The sequence below is a fragment of the Budorcas taxicolor genome, chromosome Y, assembly GCF_023091745.1.
Source record: "Budorcas taxicolor isolate Tak-1 chromosome Y, Takin1.1, whole genome shotgun sequence".
Lineage (NCBI taxonomy): Eukaryota > Metazoa > Chordata > Mammalia > Artiodactyla > Bovidae > Budorcas > Budorcas taxicolor.
Genome location: NC_068936.1, coordinates 11,283,469 through 11,291,149, shown reverse-complemented (window position 1 = coordinate 11,291,149; position 7,681 = coordinate 11,283,469).

Sequence of the window (7,681 nt, the reverse complement as noted above, 5' to 3'; positions counted from 1 at the left end):
CACTCACTCCAAGAGCTGGGAAACCTGAAAAAGAAACTGAACCTGCACTGAGATTTTGTGTCATATTTATGATCGAGCTCTAAGTCCGAGACTTGTTTTCCTTTATTGTACTAAGCAGTCCCTTCTTAAGACTGAAAAGCATGGACATCGAGAGAGAGAGGTAGGAGACTGTAGACGTCCTCATGTTCAACAGTAATTTTAATCGGAGAAGCTAGAAAAGACAGAAACTAAGGAAAGTAATCAAGCGATAGACAATAATAATGATTTAGCCACTAGTCAACCTCAAGGGTCTTTAGTCGCTCCTCAAGGGCCAGCATGGAGAAGGAAATGGCAACCCACTCCAGTGTTCTGCCTGGAGAATCCCAGGGATGGGGGAGCCTGGTGGGCTGCCATCTTTGGGGTCGCACAGAGTCGGACACGACTGAAGCGAATTAGCAGCAGCAGCAAGGACCATCGATGACATTCTGAGCAATCTCCTGTGAACAATTTTAGAGATGCTAAAGCCCAAACCAGGCTGAAACTTAAGTGCATAGTTGGAACTAGACGGTCAATGATGTGGACTCCCAGTATCCTCAGTAATAGGCCACTAGTAGAATGTCCCAATATTGATCACAGACCCCATGTTCCACCCTCACTCAGCCATTAAAATATTTCCCCTGACAGTGTTTGGGGATTTGCGTCTTTGAAGCACCAGCTGCTAAGACACCTTGCTTGGTCCTACAATAAGCACTTTCCCGCCCCCCCCCCCCCCCCCCCCTCCACTGAAACCCACAGTCAATTCAGAAATTTTTTTGTACAGAAGCAAGTAGACCAAGTCTGCTAGGGTAACAGGACTGAATATTAAGAATGTGTGTATAGAAGGATGATACATCACTTTTATTTCAGAAATAAAGTAGATTTATTGATGTGAGTTTTCGATAACCCTGTATGCGAGATAGCAAAAGAGACACAGATGTATAGAACAGTCTTTTGGACTCTGTGGGAGAGTGAGAGGGTGGGATGTTTTGGGAGAATGGCATTGAAACATGTATAATATCATATATGAAATGAGTCGCCAGCCCAGGTTCAGGGCATGATACTGGATGCTTGGGGCTGGTGTATTGGGACGACCCAGAGGGATGGTACGGGTTGGGAGAAGGGAAGGGGTTCAGGAAAGGGAACATGTGTATACCTGTGGCGGACATATGTTGATGTATGGCAAAATCAATACAATCATGTAAAGTAACTAACCTCCAATTAAAATAAATAAATTTCTTTAAAAAAAAAAAGAAATCATCCAAAAAGCTCCATACCTACATTGAAACCAAGCACCACCAAGAGCCAACAAGTTCCAGAGGAAGACATACCATGCACATTCTCCAGCAACACAGGAACAGAGCCCGGAGCTTCAATATACAGGTTGCCCAAACTGCAAACCCATAGACATCTCAAACCTCACTACTGGACACTTCGTTGCCCTCCAGAGAGAAGAGATGCAGCTGCACCCACCGGAACACTGACACAAGCTTCCCTAACCAGGAAACCTGACAAGCCACTCGTCCAACCCCAGCCACAGGGAGGAACCTCCACAATAAAGAGGAACCACAAACTGCCAGAAAGAGAAAGGCCATCCCAAACACAGGAACCAAAAAAAAGCCAACAACTTGAGTAATGAGATTTTGCATGCTTCATGGTTTTGGTTACTATTTCTGTCAGCAGTCTGTATTTGAAGTTGATGCTGAAGTAAACACTTGGTTGAACATTACCCTTCAATTGCTAGGAGACCAGTGACTTTGTCATGTCACAACTAACCTTCGATTGCTAGGAGACCAGTGATTTTGTGATGTCACAGCTGTTTGACTGGGAGGACCTCTGTGCTTGTCCAGAGAGTTTCTCTCTGTAGGCCAGCCAAACATCATTTGAAGTTGCATTGTGTAAAAGCAGACAAATGAGAAAATTATCTGAAGAAAGCTTTCCCTGAGATGGCACATATTTCTTCAGAAATTCAAGATGGACCTCCTAAAGATGAATCCACTGGTTCAGAAACCTCCATTAGATCTTATTGGTATGATTATACACCTGGGGACTCAGTTTTGAGATCTATGAGTGAAGAATGTGCTTTTCAGGCTTTGTCTGAGGATCTTGTGATCAAAAGGCCACACTACACATATTCTGTCTCTGAAACAGATGATGTGAATGATTTTCTTTCACTCACATTTCCACAAAAGCTTTGGAATATAGTTGAAAGTGATCAGTTTGAGTCTATTTGGTGGGATGAGACAGGCACATGTAGAGTGATCAGTGAAGAACTCTTTAGGAAAGAAGTCTTGGAAAGAAAGGAGCCTTTCAGAATATTTGAAACCAAGAGCACGAAAAGTTTAATTCGACAGCTTAATCTTTATGGATTTAATAAAAACCGACAAACCGTTCAAAGATCGGCTTCACTACCTGTCTTTCTGGAAGAAGAAAACAACATCTCTCTTTTGCGTAAGGTATTCCAAAATTTTCACTTATCGGCAATATGTCAGATTAAATCATGTGACCTAGAAAGCGTGTTCATATATGTGGCTCAAACGGAGTTGAAACTTGAGGTAACAAATTATTGAAAAAGTTTTATCTTTTTGAAGTTGAGAACAGCTGGAGGTTAGAATATTGGATGTTTAACAAACCTTCCTAGTAACTTGAAACCAGATACAAGTTCTGAAGCTACTTAAAGTGGTATTTACTGTATATACACAACATATTTTTAGTTGAGCATATACGTTCTAACATGTTACCTGTGAAAACTACCAACAGAGGTATTTTATTTGATGTTATTTCATTGCTTCCATTAAAGGAAACTTTTAGCGATATGAAGGAATGAAATTAGTAAAGAATGAAAAATGAATATAATAGACAAGAAAATATTGTCACAAAACCAAAACTTTATTCTCCCATATGACTACTAGGAGACTTCCAGCTGAACAGGGCATTTAAAAAACACTCTGTAAAGGGCCAAAACAGAAATAATTTAGGCTTTGCGAATATGATCGTTGACGATTAATTAAGTTTTCAGGCATAGAGAATAACCAAAGAAGCTGGCAAGTCCCTGTTCCAACTTTAAGAACTCCGAAAACTGAGTTTCACACAATTTCCACGTGAGAAAATAAAATTCTTTCGGTTTTCCTCAGCCATTAAAAGTGTAAAGCTCTAAAATTAAAAAAAAAAAAAAAAGAAGAAGAAGTAAAGCTCATTCTCAGCTCACAATAGACAGTGCAAAAACAGGGGCAGGCTGCCCTGCCTTGATTGAAATGTAATTCCAAAAGGAGGGGGAGTCAAGATCTGGGCTGTGAGTGCTGGACACCATCACTGGACTCCCCTGGTAGACTCGGAGGCCGTTCTCAGCCCTGTGCCCTGGCGACTGTGCCATCTGTTTTTTCTTTCTTCGCGTTTGGTGAGCTGAGCAATCTTGACCCAAGACCCTTGAGATTCACATTCAGGCTGACCACGCCTCCAGCGGGTGCTTTTACGGGGTGAAGGGGCGGGGGGAGGGCTCATCGCCCGCGCATGCGCCCAACTCGGCCTCGCGGCCAATCAGATTGCAGGCGCCGACACCTGGCAGCCAATCATCGGGGGCAGCCCGCACGCCTGTAGGGGGAGCTGAGGCGGCGCCCCAGACCTGAGGAGGCCTCATCGCCTCAGGCTCGCCTCCTCAGGCTCAATCTGGGAACTGCCTAGGGCAGGTGAGCCGCAGGCAGTTCTGTCTCCTCCATCAACGGGGACCGGTAAGGACTGGAGCGTGGTTCAGCCCAAGCGGTGCCTGGCGGCTAAAGGGAGGGTTTCTCGGGTCCCCACTCGCACGAGGCCTTGCTCGGCGGGGCGGCTGGTGAGGGCCCGCGGGCCCTCAGGAGGGAGCGTGCGGCAGGACCCACAGGCCTCAGGCTCCTTTCACCCTCTCCCCTCTCTAGTCTGGGCGGGCTCTGCTCTCCAGCAGCTTTCCTGCCCAGGGGTGGGACAAGCCAGCTCGCGGAAAGGGCCTCTTGGGCCCCTGGCCCCCGGCACCACGCCCAGCTCTCCTGTGGAACCTAATGTATTTAAACACACATGCACAAATCTTCACGGCCCAAGCCGGTTCTGCACCCAGGCACAGTCAGGTGGGCGCAGCAAAAAAAAAAGAAGAAAAAAAATCGATCTAGTGGCCTCTTCACTGCCCTGGTGCTTTGGTCGTTTTCCTGTTTCCTCTTGCCTCTCCTCGGACTCCAGGGCTGCCCCGTCCTTGGGGGCCCCGAGATTCAGGCCTTTGGTTCGGGAAGTTGGCAGATGAGGTATTTGTTTGTTTGTTACTGAGAGAAGGGAGGTGGGAGGAAGAAGCTCAGGGCTAAGGAGTTCAATCACTTGGTCTGGTTGAGTGTGAGACACCTGGTCAGCATCCGTAGGGTAGGACCAGGTAGGGCCTGGGGGGATAGAATGTTCCCGGAACAGGTGACTCACCCTGAGCTTTTCTTCTGCTTGTCCCCAGGATGTGACCGTTTGCTGCCTGGTAGGTCTGAAGCGCTCAGGATTTCAGTGGGCCCCTGAGGTAAGGTGACAGACATCTTTACAATAAGGGACAAAGTTGTGGCTTTCTTACTTTCCGTTTTTCTCCTTTCATTCATTGGCTGACACGTTGGTGTTGAGAGAGAGTATTCCTGATTGGGGATTACCTGACCCTGATTGCGGGTGCTGACTTCAGGGCAGTCATGGTTTCAGGTTTGCAGCTTTCTGAGTGGCAAGCTTAAAAACAGGCAGGGTGACTTGCTTTCTCCTGCCTTCTTGAAAGAAAAAAAGTAAGAGCACCATGGGTCTTAAGCTGTGTAGAGCTGACTCCTACCACTTGGTGAGGCTAAAATGGGGCAATGCACATATCCTAAGGTTTTAGCTAGGAAAGCAAAGCAGTGCAGGTGTGGGGGTTCCCTGGTGGCCTGGTGATTAGGATTCTGGGCTTTCACTGCAGTGGTCTGGATTCAATCTCTGGTCAGGGAACTGGGACCCCACAAGCCAAACAGCATGGCCAAATGAATAAATGAATCAAGTGGTTCATTCAGAGACAATGTCCTGTGATTTAACATGTTCACGTGAGATTACTTGCTCATTTCTGTATCCTTAAGGGCTTTTTTTCATCAAGTAAGTGAACTCCACTGGATGGGGGTGAGGCACCATCTGAGTTCATTTCATGCGAGTAAACAAGATCATAGGAAGCCCTATGCCCAGCAACTTGTGCCTACAGCTGTGTTGTATACTTATCTTGCTGGTACAGCTTTGAACTTCACAGCATGTTTTGTTTTGGTCACAACATGTGGCTTCATAGGATATTCGTTCCCCAACCAGGGATCGAACACAGGATCCTGGCAGTGAGAGGACTGAGTCCTAACCAAACCACTGGACTGCCAGGCAACTCCTGTGTTTCGGTGCTTTGGATTGGGGGGTGTGTGTGTGTGTGTGTGTGTGTGTGTGTGTGTGTGTCTGTGTGTGTGTGTGTCTGTGTGTGTGTCTGTGTCTGTGTGTCTGTGTGTCTGTTTTTTTAATTTTTGCTATATTTATAGGAGAACTCTTCTGTGTGTAAGTATGATGTGAATGGTATTATAACTTGAAATGTTTGTGTTGTACATACGATCTCAAAATTGAATAGTTTGAAAGAACTTCACACTTGTTATCTCTTGGCCTAGGATCTCTCCTGAGGTAGTAGTCAAGCTTTTGTCTGGCTTGGCCACCTCTGAAGACTTAGCTTGTTGAATCTACACTCTCTCACTTGCCTGTACTCATGAAGCCTCAGTTCCTCCTTCTGTGGGCCTCTCCAAGGGGCTTCTCTTGTGGAGGCTGCTGTCTTTTCTCAGAATGAGTGATTCAGGAAAGCACTTGCACCCATGATAAAGTGCAGAGTCTTCTTTCAGATGTTACACATCTTCACTTGTGTATTTGCTTAGTCTCACAGGTCAACCCTGTGATAGGTTGAGAGAGAACTACGCAGCGGTGGGACTATCAGGAGATTCGATTCACTGGTTACCGTACCCATTAATCCACCATGCCAGCCTGTTGTTTCATATGACCTCAGCTCTGTCAATGTGAGCAAATTATTTGGCTTGTGTACCCTTCTTGTGTGCCGCTACTGCTGCTAAGCCGCTTGAGTCGTGTCCGACTGTGCGGTCTCATGGACAGCAGCCCACAAGGCTCCCCCTTTTCTGGGATTCTCCAGGCAAGAACGCTGGAGTGGGTTGCCATTTCCTTCTCCAGTGCATGAGACTGAAGCCGCTCAGGCGTGTCCGAGCCTTCGAAACCCCATGGACTGCGGCCTACCAGGCTCCTCCATCTGTGGGATTTTCCAGGCAAGAGTACTGGTGTGGGTTTCCATTGCCTTCTCCAGCTTGTGTGCTCTCTGGCTTGATCTACTCAATTCTTGATGTACTCAGTTCTAGACCTACTCATTTCTTGATCTTCTAGCAAGTCTCCTCTTTGTCCCGGATTAAGTTTTCTGTTTCTCTGGATGGTTCCCATCAGCAAACAGACTGACTATAATGTGACCTGTCGTTAAAAATCCATCTTTGGGTGACACATCCTGCTTCTGCTGCTTTTTTTTCATGTTTGCTTATTATAGACCTCTGCAGAGTTGTTCCTAGACTTTGTTATCTCGAGTTCTCTCATTTTCCTTTTAAGCCGCTCTTGTCAAGGCCACAGGTGAATTTCAAATGTTTAACTCTGTGGTCAATTTTTAGTTGTTATCTTATTTAATTTATTGGCATCCTTTATCAGACTAGCTCATTTCCTCCTCCCTGAAAAAAATGTTTCACTTGGATTACAGAGTGCTTCTCTTTCCTGCTTCTCTTCCACCTACAGTTCTCCCACATACAAAGTGTGACCTTTGTGTCTGGCTTGATTCAGATGTCATATTTTCTTTTTCAATATTTATTTATTTAGCTCTGTGGCATGTGGGATCTTAGTTCCCAGGCCAGGGATGGCACCTGTGGAGAGTCTTAAACACTGGATCTCCAGGAAAGTCCCCTCGTTTGTGTACTTTCAAGATTCCTCCATTTCATGGCTGTATAGCAGTGAATGTTTTTGTTTTATTTTTATGGCTGCATATGGTAAATGGCTTCCATGCAGTCCGTTTTGAGCATATACCACAGTTTGTTTATCCATTCGTCAATGTTGGGTAATACGTGGATGGTGTACTCTTTGTGGCTATAGTGAGTAATGTTGCTGTGAACACTGATTTTGCATGGACTGAACATTTTCAGTGTTTGTGGATATGTACAAAAGAGGGAAATTCCTGGATCATATGGCTCCTCTGTATTTAATTTTTGAGGTACTGACAAACCACTTCTGCAAGAGTGGTGGTACCATTTTACAGCAATTACCTCAACAATATCTGAAGATTCCTTTTCTCCACATCCTCTGCAGCACTTGTTATTATTCGTCATTTTGATTGGGTGTGAAGTAGTATGGGTGTGAAGTAGTATCTCAGTGAGACTGCTTTACATTTTGCTAGGGGCTTCCCTGGTGGCTCCGAAGGGAAAGTGTCTGCCTGCAATGTAGGAGACCTGGGATCAATTCCTGAGTCGGGAAGATCGCCTTGAGCAGGAAATGGTAATCCACTCCAGCACTGTTGCCTGGAAAATCCCATGAACGGAGGAGCCTGATAGGCTACAGTCCATGGGGTTGCAAAGAGTCGGAAATGTCTATTCAAATT